The sequence below is a fragment of the Lontra canadensis genome, unplaced genomic scaffold, assembly GCF_010015895.1.
Source record: "Lontra canadensis isolate GAN:19392208 unplaced genomic scaffold, GSC_riverotter_1.0 scaffold16, whole genome shotgun sequence".
NCBI classification, from domain to species: Eukaryota; Metazoa; Chordata; class Mammalia; order Carnivora; family Mustelidae; genus Lontra; species Lontra canadensis.
The window spans coordinates 1,531,135-1,551,872 of NW_022631010.1; the positions used below are offsets into that span (position 1 = coordinate 1,531,135).

The following is a 20,738-nucleotide window of genomic DNA, read 5'->3' on the forward strand; positions in this document are numbered from 1 at the left end:
TGTGTAAGAGCCAAAGGCTTCCAGTTATCCTTGCATTTGATTTGAGAAACCTCAGAGGCTTTAATTAAAATCACTAAATAGGGCACATTCTCCTCTCCTCTTGCTGCTTTTACTGCCATCTACCTGGTTTTCCCTATTAAATGAAAATATAGTGAGAAGCTACTAGATTAAGCTGCAGTGAGCAGATTCCACTGTCAACATGTAAAAGCGAATTATCAAACCATTATCAAACTAAAACCCCCACCATTATCAAACTAAAAACCCAGATGCTGCTATAGCTCACAACAGAAAAATGATGAATAGGTGATGCCAATTTGCATCAGTGGGACTTAACGAAGGTAATGAAAAAAGGGATATTATCTCCACCTTCCCATTTTCTAGGCAGAGTAGGTGAATGGAAAACTTATAAGGCACACCAAGTAGTCTTGGTGAGTAGCTCCAAACATCAAATCTGTGGCATCTCTCATTCTGGTCTAAGGGCCTGTGGTAGATTTCCCCCTCTAATAATGCTGAAGCCAAACCTCTATGCTAGCAATTTTCACCCCCTAGGTAATTGTCAATTATCTCCAGAGTCATTAGGAAAGCCTGAAAATATTTCCCAAGACAAAGTCGATTTTAATTAACTTTTATATATTTTAAATGTAATATCAGAGAGTTCTACTTCTAGCAAAGCCTGACTAGTTAGGCTGCTACACACAATATTGCTGAGAACAATTAGGAAAGTTGAACAAATTATTTTTTAAACACCAAATGAAGTCATAGAAAAGCTAACAAAGCAATGATAATCTGCTGGTCCAAGATGTGGAAGAAAAGAGAAGTTAAAAAAGGTGAGTTGGTGTTTGGGGAAAACTTACCCTGAAGATAACTGCTGATCCAAAAACAAAAACAGCACTGAAAAGGTGAAAAGAGCTTTTGGCAATTTCCCTACCAGGAATGGCAAGAGAAAAATATTGTAAAGAGCATGAATAGGAAGAGGGGCCCTGGTAAACACCCCAGGTTTCAATTGGGATCATGAAGGATTTACCCTAGGGATAAAGATGAACTGAAAGTAGACTAGTCCTTATGAGGATTCACTTATGAAGCTCAGCTTTGAATTTTTCAGACATTTACTTGATGAAGGTATTCAGGCTCTGATCCATCTGTTTGACAGAAATAAAATAAATCCTCTCTAGAGGGATATAACATCACATAGAATTTCTAATCATCTCTGGAGTTCAGCAAGCTTTATCAAAGACATTGACAATTTGATTCTAACATTTAGATGGAAATACAAAGGACCTAGGACTTAGAATTATCAGAATGATATTGACTGAAAGGAAGAACAAAGTTAGAGTTCTTATACTCCTGAGTTCAGAATTTATCAGAAAACTACAGCAGGCTTACAAAAGAAGTAAATAGAAATGGATTAATAGTCTGGGTGGCTCAGTCATTAAGCATCTAACTTTGGCTCAGTTCATGATCCCAGTGTCCTAAGTTTGAGCCCCATATAGGGCTCCCTGCCCAGCAGGAAGCCTGCTTCTCCCTCTCCAGTTCCCCCATGCTTGTTTTCCCTCTCTCACTATCTCTCTCTGTCATAAATAAATAAAATCTTTATTTTTTTAAGGTTTTGTTTATCTGAGAGAAAGCGAGAGACAGAGCACGCCAGGTGACAGGGTGCGGGCGGCGGAGAGGGAAGAGGGAGAAGAAGACTCCTCTCTGAGGAGAGAGCCTGATGTGGGGTTCAATTCCAGGACCCTGGATCATGACCTGAGCCGAAGGCAGACGCTTAACGGACTGACCCACCCAGGTGTCCTTAAAAAAAACTTCAACAACAACAAAAAAATAGATTAATAAGAGTCAAGTCTAGAAATAGATCCAGTCATATATAGTCAATTGATTATCAACCAAGACACCAAATCAATTCAATTGGGAAAGTTAAGTCTATTTAACAAATTGTGCTAAAATGACAGGATATCTCAATGGAAAGAATCCCTACTGCACTCCATCCACAAAAATAATTCAAGATGGATCACAAACCTAATGTAAAAGCTAGAACCATGAAGCTTCTAAAAGAATATCCTTGCAACTACAGAATAGGCAAAGCTTTCTTAGGAATAATGTAAAATGTACTAACCATAAAAGTAAAAAGTAAAATATTGGACTTTAAGAAAATAAATTTTTGCTCATCAAAAGACTTAATTTTGAAAGTGAATAAGCAGGCAACCAACTAAGAAAAAATATTCCAATACATATACATGGCAAAAGATTTGTAGTCACAGAATATGAAGAACTCCTACTGAGAATTTCAGGAAGACGATCAAGTAAGCAGCACAGGGAATCTGCCTCTCCACCGAGACAACTGAACTGACAAAATCTGTCTCATGTAATTCTCTAGGAATTCCAAACTCTATTGAAGGCTTATGACTTCCAGGGAAAAGCTTGCACAGCAAGTTGTGCTTAATTTTGACTAACCCGCGGCAGACAGCTGTGCACATGTTCCTGGAGGAGCTTGCTGAACTAGTGTGGGCAAAAAAGAACCCTGTCTTCCAAATATTAGGATCTGTGCCCTGATTGCTGATTCCTGCTTCTGATCATAGAGGTACAGATGAAAAAGTGGGTGGTCAATGTTGTTGCACTCATCCACATTGCTGCAAGCCCCTTGCTCTATAGCCACAGTGACTTTCGGTAGATTTAAAGGGCCAGCACCCATTCTCCATTTCAATTCTCTCCTTTCCTCTTTTTGGAAGTCAGACATTATGGAAGCTATACTAGGACACTCAAAAACAACCACATATATAAGGGAAATTAAAAAGTGACCATAAAAAGGCTTAGGAAAAAACTAAGAAGTTCTTAAGTTTATGCCTCAGGTTGAACCTGGGCAAAGAAACAGCTTACCACAATCAACAAAACAAAATGAAAAATAACAAAAACAACAAACCTTGGAAAAGGCAGAGAATTCAAGAGATAGCACATTATTAGATTCAAATGTCCAGTTTCAAAAAAAAAATAACAAAGCATATAAAGAAATAGGAAAATATGGCTATTCAAAGGAAAAAAAATCAACAGAAACTGTCCCTGAAAAAGATGTGATGTCAGATATATTAGCCAACTTTAAAACAACCATCTTAAAGATGCTTGAAGAACTAAAGGAAGATGCAGAGAAAGTCAGGAAAACAAAGTGAACAAAATGGATATGTCCACAAAGAATGGGAAAACCTATGAAAAAGTCAAAAATTCTGGAGCTGAAAAGGACATTTACCAGGATAGACCAAATGTTAGGTCACAAATTAAGTCTCAGGAAATTAAAAAAGGTAGCTACCATACAAAGTATCTTCTCTGAACACAGTGGGATGAAGTTAGAAATCAAAAAGAGAAGTAAAACTAGAAAATTACAAATCTGTGGAAATTAAGCAGCATTTAAACAACCAATGGATCAAAGAAGAAATCACAAGGGAAATACTTAGAAATGAGTGAAAACAAAAACACAACATACAAAAACTGATGGGATGCAATGAAAGCAGTGCTAATGGGAAATTAATAGCTATAAATAGGGCACTGGGTGTTGTACATAAACAATGAATCTTGGAACACTTCAACAAAAATTAATGATGTATTTTATGGTGACTAACATAACACAATAAAAACAAAAACAAAAAAGAACTAAAATACAACTTAACTTTACAATGTAAAGAACTAGAAAAAGAACAACAAACTAAACACAAATTTAGTATAAGGAAAGAATAAGGATTAGATGCAGGGGCACATGCACCCAAATGTTTATAGCAGCAATGTCCACAATAGCCAAACTATGGAAAGAACCTAGATGTCCATCAACAGATGAATGGATAAAGAAGATGTGGTATATATATACAATGGAATACTATGCAGCCATCAAAAGAAATGAAATCTTGCCATTTGCAATGACATGGATGGAACTAGAGGGTATTATGCTTAGCGAAATAAGTCAATCAGAGAAAGACAACTATCATATGATCTCCCAGATATGAGGAAGTGGAGATGCAACATGGGGGGTTTGGGGGGTAGGAAAAGAATGAATGAAACAAGATGGGATCGAGAGGGAGACAAACCATAAGAGACTCTTACTGTCACAAAACAAACTGAGGGTGACCGAGGGGAGGGGGGTCGGGAGAGGGTGGTGGGGTTATGGACATTGGGGAGGGTATGTGCTATGGTGAATGCTGTGAAGTGTGTAAACCTGGCAATTCACAGACCTGTACCCCTGGGGCTAATAATACATTATATGTTTATAAAAAATTTAAAAATTTTTAAAAAAGAATAAGGGTTAGAGCAGAGATAAATAGAAAAAACAGTAGAGACAATTAGTGAAGCCAAATGTAGTTTTTCCAAAAGATCAGCAACATTGACATACCTTTAGCTAGAGGGAGTAAGAAAAAAAAGAGAAGGTTTAAGTTACTAAAATCGTAAAGAAAGTGGGAACATTACCACCAATTTTATAGAAATAAAGAAGATTTAAGAGAGTACTATGAACAATTGTATGCCAACAAGTTGGATAACCTAGATAAAATGGAAAAATTCCTATAAACACAAAACCTTTCAAGACTAAATCACAAAAAATACTAAATCTGAATAGATCTATAACTAATAAGGAGATTGAATAGTAATAAAAAATCTTCCAGCAAAAAAAACCCAAAAAACAAAACAAAAAAACCTCTGTAAACCGCTGTCCAATTTTCCTAACACCATTTATTGAAGATACTATCTTTTTTCCACTGGATATTTTTTCCTGCTTTGTTGAAGATTATTTGGCCATAGATTTGAGGTTCATAGCAGCAATGTCCACAATAGCCAAACTGTGGAGAGAGCTAAGATGCCCTTCAACAAACAAATGGATAAAGATGTGGTCCATATATACAATGGAATATTACTCAGCTGTCAGAAATGATGACTACTCAACTTTTGGATCAGCGTGGGTGGGACAGGAGATTATGTTGAGTGAAATAAGTCAAACAGAGAAAGTCAATTATCATGTGGTTTCACTTACTTGTGGAACATAAGGAATAACATGGAGGACATTAGGAGAAGGAAAGGCAAAGTGAAGAGTGGGGAGATTGGAGGGGGAGATGAACCATGAGAGACTGTGGACTCCAAGGATCAAACTGATGATTTTAGAGGGGAGGGGTTGGGGGGATGGGTGAGCCTGGTGGTGGGTATTAAGGAGGGCACATATTGCATGGAGCACTGGGCATTATACATAAACAATGAATCTTGGAACATTACATCAAAAACTAATGATATATTGTATGGTAACTAACATAACAGAATAAAAAACCAAAACGAACAAACAAACAAAAACCTCTGAACTGGATGGCTTCACCAGCAAAATCTACCAAACATTTAAGACTACCAATCCTTCTCAAACTTTCCCAAAAAATTAAAGTGAAAAGAACACTTCCTAACATTTCCTGTGAGACCAGCATTTCCCTGACATCAAAGCCAGGCAAAGACAAAAGGAAACTACAGAACAATATCCCTTATAAACACTGATACAAAAATCCTCAACATAATACTAGCAAATCAAATTCAGCAGCATATTAAAAGATTATATGCCATGACTAAGTGGGATTTATCCCTGGAATTCAAAGATGGTTCAATATGCAAAAATCAACCAATATTTTAAAAAAGATTTTATTTATTTATTTGACAGATAGAGATCACAAGTAGGCAGAGAGGCAGGCAGAGAGAGAGAGAGAGAGAGAGGGAGAGAGAGGAAGAAGCAGGCTCCCCACTGAGCAGAAAGCCAGATGCAGGGCTCGATCCCAGGACCCTGGGATCATGACCTGAGCTGAAGGCAGAGGCTTTAACCCACTAAGCCACCCAGGCACCCCCCAAATCAATCAATATTAAACAGCATATTAACATAGTGATGGGAAAAAACCCCACATGATCACCTGAAATGATACAGAAAAACCATGTGGTAAAATTCAATACTCTTTTATGATTAAAAATAAAACACTAAAAAACTGGGACTAGAAGGAGACTGCAATACAACTTCATATATAAAACAGTTGCATATACAATTCCATACATTTCAATATAATTTCATATATGGCTACAATAAAAGCCATATATGAAAAATCCACAGTAAACATCATACTTACTGATAAAACACTGAAAACTATTCCTCTAAGATCAGGAACACTTCTATTTTAAAATATTACTGGAAGCTCTAGCCAGAGCAATTAGGCAAGAAAAATAAATAAGAAGCATCCAAACTGGAAAGGAAGAAGTAAAATTATCTTTGTTTGCAGATATTATCTTATAACACCCTAAAGATTCCACACAGCACTGTTAAAACCAATACATGAATTCAGCAAAGTAGCAAGATACAAAATAAACACACAAAAATCAGTTGCATTTCTAAACACTAACAATGAACAAAAATAATTCCCTTCCCAAAAAATTAAAATAAAATACTTAGGAGTTAACTTAACCAAGGATGTGAAAGACTTATAAAATGAAAACTACACTCTGAAAACTATAAAACCCTCATGAAAGAAACTGAAGACACAAAGAAATGGAAAACATTCCATGCTTATGGATTGAAAGAACAGATATTATTAAAATGTCTATGCTACTTAGAGCAATCTATACATTCAATGCAATCCCTATCAAATACCATCAACATTTTCCACAGAGCTAGAACAAATAATCCTTAAATTTGTACAGAACCTGAAAAGACCCCAAATAGCCAAAGGAAAGTTGAAAAGGAAAACCAAAGCTGGTGGTATCACAAGTCCGGACTTCAAGCTATATTACAAAGCTGTAATTATCAAGGCAGTATTGTTCTGGCACAAAAATAAACACAAAGATCAGTGGAACAGAATAGAGAACCCAGAAATGGACCATCAACTCTATGGTCAACTAACCTATCACAAATCAGGAAAGAATATCCAATGGGAAAAAACCAGGCTCATCACATATAGTATTGGGAAAATCAGACAGCCACATGAAGAAAAACGAAAGTGGACCACTTTCTTAAACCATATACAAATAAATTCAAAATGGATGAAAGACCTAAATGTGGGATAGAAATCCATCAAAATCCTAGAGGAGAACACAAACTGTGTTCTTGGCCACAGAAATTTCTAATTAGATGTGTCTCCAAAGGTAAGGGAAACAAAGGCAAAAATAAGCTATTGGGACTTCATCAAGATAAAAAGCTTTTGCTCAGCAAAGGAAACAGTTAACAAAACCAAGAGACAACGTACAGAATGGGAGAAGATTTTTGCAAATGTTTTATCAGATAAAGGGCTACTATCCACAATCTATAAGAACTTATCAAACTCAACACCCAAAGAACAAATAATAGAAGATGATATGAACAGACATTTCTCCAAAGAAGACATACAAAAGGTCAACAGACATGAAAAAATGCTCAACATCACTTGGCATCAAGGAAATACAAATCATAAAACCACAATGAGATACTACCTCATACCAGTCAGAATGGCTAAAATTAATTGAGGAAACACCAAATGTTGGCAAGGATGTGGAGAAAGGAGAACCCTTGTACACTGTTGGGAATGCAAGCTGGGACAGCCCCTCTGGAAAACAGTAAGGAGTTTCCTCAAAAAAGTTAAAAATAGAGCTACCTTATGACTAGCAATTGCACTACTAGGTATGTACCCCAAAGATACAAATGTAGTGATCCAAAGGGGTACCTGCACCCCAATGTTTATAGCAGCAATGTTCACAATAGCTAAAGTATGGAAAGAGCCCAGATATCCACATGGCCAAAGAGGATGTGAGATTACACACACACACACACACACACACACACACACACACTATTCAGTCATCAAAAAAACCTAAGTCTTGCCCTTTGCAACCATGTGGATAGAACTAGAGGGTATTATGCTAAGGGAAATAGGGRAATCAGAGAAAGATAATTATATGATCTCACTGTTACGTGGAGTTTCAGAAACAAAACAGAGGAGCAGAGAGGAAGGGAGGGAAAAATAAAACAAGAGGTAATCAGAGAGGGAGAAAAACCATAAGAGACTCTTAGTCATAGGAAACAAACTAGGGTTGCTGGAGGGGAGGGGTCGGGATAGGGTAATAGGTAATGGGCTTTAAGGAGGGCATGTGATGTAATGAGAACTGGGTGTTATATACAACTGATGAATCACTGAACTCTACCCCTGAAACTAATAATACACTATATGTTAATTAATTAAATTTAAATTTAAAAATGAAAACTATAAAACACTCTTGAAAGAAATTAATAAATAATGAAAGACATAAATAAATGGAAACCTATCTCATGTTCACTGATTGGAAGACTTAATATTGTTAAGACATCAATATTATTGTCAATATTGATCTATAGATTCATTGTAAACCTTACGAAAAACCCAATGATATTTTGGCAGAAATAGAAAAACATCATCCTAAAATTTACATGGAATATAAACAGCCCACATAATCTTGAAAAAGAAGAACAGAGCTGAAGGACTTATACTTCCAGATTCCTAAACTTAGTACAGGAAGCTGGGAAGATGGAGAGTAAGAAGACCCTAAGCTCACCTTGAGCCATGGATACAACTAAGTAACACTCACATCAACATAAATAACCCAGAAAACAACCCGAAGACTGGCAGAAAAACTCCACAACAAAAGGTAAAGAAGAGACCACATTGAGAGGGTAGGATGGACAGAGACACAATAGGGAGCAAAATGCACCTCTGCTATCAGCTGGGTGTGGAGAGTGGGCCTTGGGCATGGAGAAGGGAGAGAAACAGACTATCACACAAGAGTGTCCACACAGGGAAGACAAATCCCCATAACATTCAGTTTTGAAAGTGAGGGGCCAAATTTCATAAGGTCTTACAATCAGTAGAACTTAAAACCTGCAATTTTAAAAATCAGTGTCTGGTTCTGGGAGAGCTGGAGGGCAATAGGAAGCTGAGTACCCACCCTTAAAGAAACCACATGACACGGCCTAGAAAAATGTCCTTGGATTACAGGAGATGAGATTATTTTAGGCCTTATGAATGACATTGTAGGAGCCAATAAGAAAGAAATAGCCCTAATAAATGATTTGACTGTTCATTTACATCTTCTGCTATTATCCTTGTGTAAGCCTACACCAAGATGGTATAAAATTCTGAAAGCCAAAGCCTTCCCTTCAGATCACTGTGCTATTGAGTCACAGCTTCAATTTCATAGGCTTAATATTGAGAAAAGTATGTGGATGATAAAGCCAAGGAGGGAAGAAAAGACTGAGTATAGAGGATATCCTTGAAGTAATTGAGAAGGAAGGAGACTCAATTGCAGTGATCCTCTTCAGTGGGCTGCATTTTAACACTGAATAGCTCTTTAATGTATCTGCCATCACAAGAGCTGGACAAGCAGAGCGTTGTTTTGTTGGCTTTGATCTAGCACATGTGGTTGGAAATGTTGAACTCCGCTTACCTGACTGGGGAGTTGATTTTGTTTGCTGGTACTCCTACAAGTATTTAAATTCAGGAGCAGGAAGTCTTGCTGGTGCCTTTATTCATGAAAAACATGCCCATACAATCAAAACTGAGCTAGTGGGATGGTTTGGCCATAAATCAGCACCCGATTTAAGGTGGATTATAAACAGCAGTTAATCCCTGGGGTCGATGGATTTCAAATTTCAAACCCTCGCTTTTGTTGGTCTGTTCCTTACATGCTAGTTTAGAGATCTTTAAGCAAGCAACTATGAAGACGTTGAGGAGAAAAATCTATTAGCAGATACCAAGAAACTGTACATAATTACTCCATCCTACATAGAGGATCATGGTTGCCAGATCACACTGACATTTTCTGTTCCAATAAAATATGTTTTCCAACAACTAGAAAAACAAGGAGTGGTTTGTGACAAGTGAGAACCAAATGGCATCTGAGTGGCTCTAGTTCCTCTCTACAACTCTTTTCATGATGTTTATCAATCTGCTCACTTCTGCACTTGACTCTGCAGAGCCAAAAATAGCAGTGTTTTCTAGAACAACTGAAGTAATTGTTATTGAAAGCTTATATGGTTATTTTATTATTATTCTCAAATTTTAGTAATTGGAAGTTTTTAAAAACTGATTACACATAACTGGCAATGAATTATATACTTTACAGAAAAAGCTGATATATTTTTTCCAAGAGTCTGTGATTCTGAGAAATCCACATGTTTGTCCATTCTTCATGCTTGGTGGTTTAAAGTTTTCACTGGTCCAAGTATTATTAGCTATTAGCTAACTGTCATATTTCATGGTCAGTAAATGTTTTATATTGATTCAGTTTATAATTTGACTGATAATTTCATAATATATGTGTAATTTTTGTGTCAATTTTAGAAATGTTACTTTAGTTTTAATTTACCAAAGAGTTTCTTACAGATGCTGTAATTTCACAGTCTGATATGTGTATAATTTTGCAATATTCCATTCAACTTTAATCTAAGGAACAGAAAATACATTTTATAGGGCAGTAGCTTTCAAATGTTTTGGCCACAATCCACACTAAGAAATTGAAAGAATTTTTCTTCAAATTTCAGTCAACAATTCTTGCAATTGCCATTGACCATTCTTTCATGTTACCATCCCTGATATTAGCATGTGTCTCACAATAAATAGATGATTTTTTAAAAAATGGTATATACATCAAATGGTATATATATCAAAACAAAAATGGTATATATATCAAATGGTATAATGTATGACATATGTATATATATGATATAATATAATGTATAATATCATACATTATTTATCTGCTATTTATTATTCATTTTATCTCATTACAACAAGTGACGGCTGAAACTCATTAAATTTATTTCCCCACCAACTCTTGGGTCCTAATCCATTTTATAGAGTTGTCCCTTTATTTGGTATTAGTGTAATTTCTTATTTTTTTTAAATGGGGACTTGTCTTGATAAAAGACTTTAGATGTTACCCTGTCTCTAAAATAGTGAAACAAATCATTCCAAGACACTTGTGCTTGAGAATTAGAATCAGCAAATGAGTACTTCATCTCTCAACCTCTAACCCAAATCTATGGATCTTTCTTTCCACTAGGAGAATTACAGGTACACTGAACTCTACTGGACTTCCGTGGTTTTCAGCTGTTTATGTTTATGTTACAATCATTATTCATGGATTGGCAAAATAGTCTTCATTTATATATCCGGGTAGCAAGAAAGATTGACTACAACATAATTCGTGCCCCTGATGAACAAATTTGAATGAAATTAATTTAGACAATTAGAGTTAAATAAAAAGATGCAGAACTGACACCAATACCAGCACATACTGATATGTATTGAGTACTTACAAACACCATGTACTGTGTTAATCTATTTATATGCTATCTTACTTATTTCAGTGTTTGTATAACTGCTTTAGCAAAGCCTCCCCCTCCAACCTTTGGCAAAACTCATCTTTGTGGATGAAAAATTTCTCAAAACTCTAGAATTCAACCATATACAACTTCATGTAGAAGAAATTATTTGAATCGCACAGTGGTAAACAAAACCAACATGGTTTCAGCTCTCAAGAAACATGCAGCTTAGTGGGAGAAATGGGTAGTAAAACATATAAACAAGTAAGTATATGATTACAAACTGTAGGATTTGTGAAAGAAAAACAGACAATACTATAAGAGAAAATCTCAAGGGTATTAATTAGATGGTTAAGCAAGGGAAGGCGTGTGAAGGTGCTTAACAAGTTTAAGTTCCAAAATATCATGGTAAAATTTTTAAAAATAAGATATCATGCTAATCACATTAAATTACATTAAATTATATATACAAATTATTCAAAGAATAGTTAGCACTGGGGAACCTGGGTGGCTCAGTGGGTTAAAGCCTTTGCCTTCAACTCAGGTCATGATCTCAGGGTCCTGGGATTGGGCCCCACATGGGGCTCTCTGCTCAGCGAGGAGCCTGCTTCCCTTCCTCTCTCTCTGCCTGCCTCTCTGCCTACTTGTGATCTCTGTCTGTCAAATAAATAAATAAAAATCTTAAAAAAAAATAAAAGAACAGTCAGCACTTTGTCTTCATCACACAGGTTAGGAAACAGAACATTAGAAATTCCCTTTCTCCCTGTTTGCATTCCCTTCCACCCCAAATCCAGAGATAAGATACCTGGGAATAAATCTAACCAAAGAGGCAAAGAACCTGTACTCAGAAAACTATAGAATACTCATGGAAGAAACTAAGAAAGACACAAAGAAATGGAAAAAAAAATTTCATGCTCATGGACTGGAAGGACAAATATTGTGAAAATGTCTATGCTACTTAAAGCAATCTACATGTTTAATGCAATCCCTATCAAAATACCATCCATTTTTTTCAAACAAATGGAATAAATAATCCTAAAATTTGTATGGAACCAGGAAAGATCCCAAATAGCCAGAGGAATGTTGAAAAGAAATGCCAAAGTTGGTGGCATCACAATTCCTGAATTCAAGCTCTATTACAAAGCTGTAATCATCAAGACAGTATGGTACTGTCACAAAAACAGATGCATAGATCAATGGAACAAAACAGAGAGCCAAGAAATAGACCCTCAACTCTGTGGTCAACTAATCTTTGACAAAGCAGGAAAGAATGTCTAATGGAAAAAAGACAGTCTCTTCAACAAGTAGTGTCAGGAAAATTGAACAGCCACATACAGAAGAATGAAACTGGACCATTTCCTTACACTGCACACAAAAACAGACTCAAAATGGATCAAAGACCTCAATGTGAGACAAAAACTCATCGAAATCCTTGAGAAGAACATAGGCAGCAACCTCTTCAACTTCAGCCACATCAACATCTTCCTAGAAACAAAGGCAAGAGAAGCAAGGGCAAAATGAACTATTGGGACTTCATCAAGATCAAAAGTTTTTGCACAGCAAAGGAAACAGTCAACAAAACCAAAAGACAATTGACGGAATGGGAGAAGATATTCACAAATGACATATCAGATAAAGAGCTAGTATCTACAATCTATAAAGAACTTATCAAACTCAACACCCAAAGAATAAATAATTCAATCAAGAAATGGGCAGAAGACATGAACATCCATTTCTACAAAGAAGACATCCAGATGGCCAACGGACACATGAAAAAGTACACAACATCACTCAGCATCGTGGAAATACAAATCCAAACCACAATGAGATATCACCTCACACGAGTCACAATGGCTAAAATTAACAAGTCACAAAATGACAGTTGTTGGAGAGGATGTAGAAAAAGGGAAACTCTCCTACACTGTTGGTGGGAATGCAAGCTGGTACAGCAACTTTGGAAAATAGCATGGAGGTTCCTCAAAAAGTTGAAAATAGAGCTACCCTATGACCTAGCAATTGCACTACTGAGTATATACCCCCAAAGATACAAATGTAGTGATCCGAAGGGGCATGTGCACTCAAATGTTTATAGCAGCAATGTCCACAATAGCCAAACTATGGAAAGAACCTAGATGTCCATCAACAGATGAATGGATAAAGATGTGGTATATGCATATATACAATGGAATACTATGCAGTCATCAAAAGAAATGAAATCTTGCCATTTGCAATGACATGGATGGAACTAGAGGGTATTATGCTGAGTAAAATAAGTCAATCAGAGAAAAACAATTATCATATGATCTCCCTCATATGAGGAATTTGAGAGGCTGAGTGGGAGGTTTGGGGAGTAGGAAAAAATGAAACAAGATGGGATCAGGAGGGAGACAAACTGTAAGAGACTCCTAATCTCACAAGACAAACTGAGAGTTGCTGGGGGACAGGGGTGTGTGTGTGGAGAGGGTGGTTGTGTTATGGACATTGGGGAGGGTATGTGATATGGTGAGTGCTGTGAAGTGTGTAAGCCTAATGATTCACACACCTGTATCCCTGGGGCAAATAATACATTATATGTCAATAAAAATAATTAATAAAAAAAGACCAAAAAAACTTTCACTATTTTAAGATGACTTGATGCACTATACAGAAAACCCTAAAAAAAACAGAAACTACTAGAACTGATAAATGAATTCAACAAATTTGAGGATACAAAAATCAATATACAGAAATCCATTGCATTTCTATACACTAATAATGAAGCAGCAGAAAGAGAAATGAAGAAAACAATCCCGCTTACAATTGTATCAAAGAGAATAAAATACCTAAGAATAAATTTAACCCCCTCCCAAAAAGAATAAATTTAACCCAGGAGGTGAAAGACCTGTCCTCTGAAAACTAAGAAACATTGATGAAATAAACTAAAGACAACACAAACAAATGGAAAGACATTCCATGCTCATGGAGTAGAAGAACAAATATTGTTAAAATGCCTATACCACCTAAATCAAACTACAGACTTAATGTGATCCCTGTCAAAATACCAACAACATTTTTCACAGAACTAGAACAAAGAATCCTAAAATTTCTAAGAAACCACAAAAGACCCCAAATAGCCAAAGCTACTTTCTTGAAAAAGAAAAACAAAACTGGAAGTATCATGATTTCAGATTTCAAGTTATACTACAAAACTGTAGTAATCAAAACCATATGATACTGGCACAAAAAAAGACACACAAATCAATGGAACCAAATAGGGAACCAAGAAATAAACTTGTGATTGTGTGGCCAATTAATCTTTGACAAAGGAGGCAAGAATATGCAATGGGGAAAAGACTGTCTTCAAAGTAGGTATTGGGGAAACTAGACAGCTACTTACAAAAAATGAAACTGTACCACTTTAAAAAAAAAAAAAGATGTTATTTATTTACTTATTTATTTATATGAGAAAGAGAGAGAGATACTAGCACGACTGTGGTGGAGGGCAGAGGGAGAAGGAGAAATAGATTCCCTGCTGAGCAGGGAGCCTGATGTTGCACTCAGTCCCAGGACCCTGAGATCATGACCTGAGCCGAAAGCAAACGCTTAACCAATTGAGGCACCCAGCACCCTGAAACTATACCACTTTTTTTTTTTAATCACACACAAAATTAAACAGGCTTATGGACCTAAATGTGAGACCAGAAACTATAAAAATCCTGGAAGAAAGCATAGGGAGTAATTTCTTTGGCATTGACCATAGCAACATTTTTCTAAATAGGTCTCCTGAGGCTAAGGAAACAAAAGGAAGAATGAAGTATTGGGATTACATCAAAATGAAAATGAACCTGCACAGTGAAGGAAACAGTCAACAAAACTAAAAGGCAGCCTATGGAATGGGAGAAGATATTTGCAAATGACATTTCTGATAAAGGGTTAGTATCCAAAATATATAACTTATAAAACTCAAAACCCAAAATACAAATAATCCAGTTAAAAAATAGGCAGAAGACATGAACAGAGATTTCTCCAAGGAAGACATACGATGGCCAAAAGACACATGAAAAGTTGCTCAACATCATTCATCATCAGGGAAATGCAAATCAAAACTACAATAGGAAAAAAAAAACCTATTATGAGATATTACCTCTACCTGTCAGAATGGCTAAAATAAAAAACACAAGAAACAGTATGTGTTGGAGAGGATGTGGAGAAAAGGATCCCTCATGCACTGTTAGTGGGAATACAAACTGCAGTAGTTGCTCTAGAAAACAGTAGAAAGGGTCTTCAAAAAGTTAAAAATAAAACTATCCTATGACCCAGTAACTACACTACTGGGTATTTACCCAAGAAATACAAGAACACTAATTCAGTGGGATACATGAACCCTTATGTTTATAGCAGCATTATTTACAATAGCCCAATTATGGAAGCAGCCCAATTGTCCATCAATAGAAGAATGGATAAAGAAGATGTGGTATATATATACAATGGAATATAATTCAGCCATAAAAAATAATAAAATCTTGCCATTTGCAACAACCTGGATGGAGGTAGAATATAATGCTAAGCAAAATAAGTCAGTGAGAGAAAGACAAATACCATGTAATTTCACTAGTATGTATAATTTATGAAATAAAACAAATAAGCAAAGAAGAAAAGAGAAATACAGAGAGAAACCAAAAAACAGACTCTTAACTATGAACAAAGTGATGGTTGCCAGAGGGAGGTGTGGGTAAGGATGGTTGAAATATGTGATGGGGATTAAAGAGTATACTTAATGATGGACACCGCATCACACACAGAATTATTGAATCACTACATGTACACCTGAAACAAATACAACACTGTATGTTAACTATACTGGAATTAAAATTAAAAAATTAAAATAAAAAAAAAAACATTAAAACATGGCACTTACATAACTATAATATAAAATAATAAGGAATCAATCCAATGAATGACATGCCAGACCTCTACACATAAAACTATAAAACATTATAAAAAAAAATCTTAATAAGATTTCAGTGCATGGAGGGCTACACCATATTCATGGATAGTTAATTTTTATATTGTAAAGATTCCCATGTTGATGTATAGATTAAATACAATCCCAATAAAAATCCCAGGAGGGCTTTGTTTTTCTGGTGGAATTTGAAAAGTTATTCTAAAATTTATGTGGAAATGCAGAAGTTTAAGAATAGTCAATACAATTTTGGGGAACACCAGAAAAGAAGTTATTTTATTATGTATAATAATTGTAACAGTATGGAATTGGCACAAAGACAGACTAACAGACTAGTAGAAAAGAACAGACATTCCAGAACCAGATTTACATATAAACAAATGATTAATTATAAAAGTGAGGAATTAACAGTCTTTTCAGTACATGATGCTGGGTCAATTGGATATCTATAAAGAAAAAAAAAGGAGGGGCGCCTGGGTGACTCAGTGGGTTAAAGCCCCTGCCTTCGGCTCAGGTCATGGTCCCAGAGTCCTGGGATGGAGCCCCTCATTGGGCTTTCTGCTCAGCAGGGAGCCTGCTTCCTCCTCTCTCTCTGCCTGCTTCTCTGCCTACTTGTGATCTCCGTCTGTCAAATAAATAAATAAAATCTTTAAGAAAAAAAAAGGAAAAGGAAATTTCACATTGTGCCATACCTCAAAATCAATTCTGGGTGAATAGCACTGTCAGATTATTTTGCCACTAGCCATGATTAATTAATTGTTGTTCATAAACAATGAATCTTGGAACATGAAAAAAAAATAAAATTAAGATGTTAAAAAAATAAAATAAAGTGAATAAAATTTAAAATTCAGTGTATCAAACATACTAGCCACATTTCAAGTGCCCAAGAGCCCCATGTGGCTAGTAGCTAGCCATGAAACATACTGGACAGCATACCTACAGAACAGTTCCATCATTGCAGAATATTCTATTGGACAGCACTGTTCTAGAAGAAGTCATAAGAGAATATCTTCATGAACTTAGGTAAGAAAAAATGTCTTAAATAGAATTTTTTAAAAAGATCTTAACATGGGGAGTTAGGAGAAGGCAGCTGGGGGAAATTGGAAGGGGAGGTGAACAATGAGAGACTATGGACTCTGAAAAACAATCTGAAGGGTTTGAAGAGGTGGGGGCGGTGGGAGGTTGGGGGAACCAGGTGGTGGGTATTAGAGAGGGCACAGACTGCATGGAGCACTGGGTGTGGTACAAAAACAATGAATACTGTTATGCTGAAAATAAATTTTTAAAAAAAGAAAGAAAAATAAAGGTGCCAAATTTCTAGCCCAGGGGAAAAAAAAAAAAAAGATCTTAACTATAAAAGAAAAGCTTGAGTAATTGGACCTCAATAAAATCAGGAACTCCTTTTCAAAAAATAACACTATAAAGAGAGTGAAGGGGCGCCTGGGTGGCTCAGTGGGTTAAAGCCTCTGCCTTCGGCTCAGGTCATGATCCCAGGGTTCTGGGATCTAGCCCCGCATCAGGCTCTCTGCTCATCGGGGAGCCTGCTTCCTCCTCTCTCTCTGCCTGCCTCTCCACCTACTTGTGATCTCTGTCTGTCAAATAAATAAATAAAATCTTTAAAAAAAAAAAAGTGAAAATACAAGACACAGAATGGGATAAGAGTCAGGATGAGGGTGAGTACAAGTGAAGTGTATATCAAGGTGGCTTGGATATAAGTTTTTAAGGCAGTGCCCAAAACTCAGTAATCAAGACAAGTGAGATATTAATGCAATATTTTAAAAAATCGTAATTAATGTAAAAAATTCCCATGATGAGCAAAATATCAAAATTTTAAATAAAGATAAGTATCAGTATTTCTGATGTTTCCTTTTGCCTCAAGCTCCAGTATGACTTGATGGCATTATGGGAAATGATATTTGCAACATGTACACAAGAAGTATCTATAATAAAGAACTCTTATAGATCAATAAAAATGTCAGATAATCCAACAGAAGAAACAGGCTCAAGAATTAATGATATTTCATGAAACAAGATATCCAAATGGCCAATATAAATGTATTAAAAGATGTTCAACTGGGGCACCTGGGTGGCTCAGTGGGTTAAAGCCTCTGCCTTCGGCTCAGGTCATGATCCCAGTGTCCTGGGATCGAGCCCCACATCGGGCTCTCTGCTCCGCGGGAAGCCTGTTTCCTCCTCTCTCTCTCTGCCTACTTGTGATCTCTGTCTGTCAAATGAATAAATAAAATCTTTAAAAAATAAATAAATAAATAAATAAATAAATAAATAAAAAATAAAAGATGTTCAACTTTGTTAGTCATCAAGAAAATTAAAATTAAGAGGGTTGACGGGGGGAGGGGGGTTGGGGGTGGTGGGGTTATGGACATTGGGGAGGGTATGTGCTATGGTGAGTGCTGTGAAGTGTGTAAACCTGGCGTTTCACAGACCTGTACCCCTGGGGATAAAAATATATTATATGTTTATAAAAAATAAAATTAAAAGAAATAAAGAAAATTAAAATTAATAACAAAAACATTCCACAATATACCCACCAAAATGGCTAAATGTAAAAGACAGACAATACCAAATGTTGATATGGATGTAGATAAAACAGAAGTCTCAGACATGACGGGTATGAGTGTAAAATGATTTTGGACTTTTGAAAATGACTTTGGAAGACTAGCAGGGGCTATTAAGGCAGAACTTACATATGTTCTGTGACTCAGCAATTTTACTTCTAGATAACTCAATAGAAATGTACTCATACATTCATCAAAAAATTGCTCAAGAATGTTCCTAGTAGCAGAGCGCCTAGGTGGCTCAGTGGGTTAAAGCCTCTGCCTTCAGCTCAGATCATGATCCCAGGGTCCTGGGATCGGCCCCGCATTGGGCTCTCTGGAGCCCGCTTTCCTCTCTCTGCCTGCCTCTCTGCCTACTTGTGATCTCTGTCTGTCAAATAAATAAATAAAATCTTAAAAAAAAAAAGAATGTTCCTAGTAGCACTGTTCATAACAGATTTCAACTGGAAATCTAACCATCCACCAATAAGGAATGAATAAACACACTACGGCATATTAATTCATGAAATACTATACAACATTGAGAATAAACAAAATATGACTATGTAAAGTAACAAATTTTACAAACCAATATTAAACAATAGAAGTCATAACATTAAAAAAGTACATACACATATATATATAAGGCCCCTCAAACAAGCAAAACTTAAATATGGTGTTAGAAGTCAGTCAGTGGTTACCCTTGGAGAGAAAAGTACTTAAAGGACTTAAGGGGGCTTTGGGTGCTGATAATGTCCTATTTCTGTTTGTTTGTTTGTTTGTTTGTTTTAAGATTCATCCATCTATCTTAGAGAAAGAGAGAGAGGGAGTGTGCACATGCATGTGTGTTGGGGGAAGGGCAGAAGGAGAGAAGCAAACTCCCTGCTGAGCAAGGGGCACCAAGCCAAACATGGGAGCTCAGTCTCACGACCCTGAGATCACAACCTGAGCAAAAGCAAGAGTCAGATGCCCAACCAATGGAGATACCCAGGTGCCCCTTGTCCTATTTCTATATCTAGGTTCTGCTTTCCTGGGTATGTTCACATGGTAGAGACTTTTTTGTTCAATAAAAACACAAAAATCTTCAATGAAAGCTTTACTTAAAAGAAAAGTATTTCCGGACCATTCAGGAGCCCAGGGAAGAGGAAGATGAGGATTTTAAAAATTAAGCAATGACATGTGGTAGCAATTAGCTACCACAATGTACTTTCTCCGTCTAACCCAGCTCTCTCTACCCCAGCGAAGGCAGTTACTTTTGGTTGTCATCTTACCCACAAGCATCCTTGTAAGTAGGGGAAGCTAGTCTTCATTTTCCCATTGGATGCACAGGATGGTAGCCCTAAGCAAGTCAATGACTAGATTAAAGCCTCCCAGTCAGATAGGCGCAGATGCAGTACCAACAACTGGCCCCCTAATTTCAGCTCCTGGGCTTTGTGAGCTGCTACTCCTGTGAGCCAGGTCACCCGACCACTCTGAGGCTAGGCTCTAAGTTATGAAAGCCTTCATTAGGGTTCAGTGAGTTTTTCTCTGTGTCCTTAATTTATAGTGATGGCAAAGATGGGGATGGCTTCCTAATTTATTTCAGTTGAACAGACCTAAAGCAGATATCCAGTCAGTTATTGCTGTGTACACTTCCCTGGAAGCAAATGTCAGGTGGTGCGGCTACAGAACATAAGGAGACAATTTTAAATAACCACTTTTCTCCCTTCTAAAAGCCCAATTACTGACTATGGAATGAGAGGCCTGGTGGCACTTAAAAGCAGAATAAATCAAAGGAAGAGTAAAACACATAACACGTGGGATCCCATCTACAAGGACTATTTCTAAACCGAGTCCTACTTTTCATCCTTTCATCTTTAAACAAGATTCAAATTGTGATTCAGAATGAATTTTTGTTTTTTTAAATTTTTTATTTTTTATTAACATA

The 20,738-nt window shown here is 36.5% G+C and overlaps 1 protein-coding gene and 1 pseudogene across 1 annotated transcript in view; one reads left to right on the top strand and one right to left on the bottom strand.

Moving 5' to 3' along the window:
- The window catches only part of ASIP (agouti signaling protein), a 67,880-nt gene that overhangs the window by 44,781 nt on the left and 2,361 nt on the right, over window positions 1–20,738 (bottom strand).
- LOC116868767 lies at window positions 800–20,307 on the top strand (annotated as a pseudogene).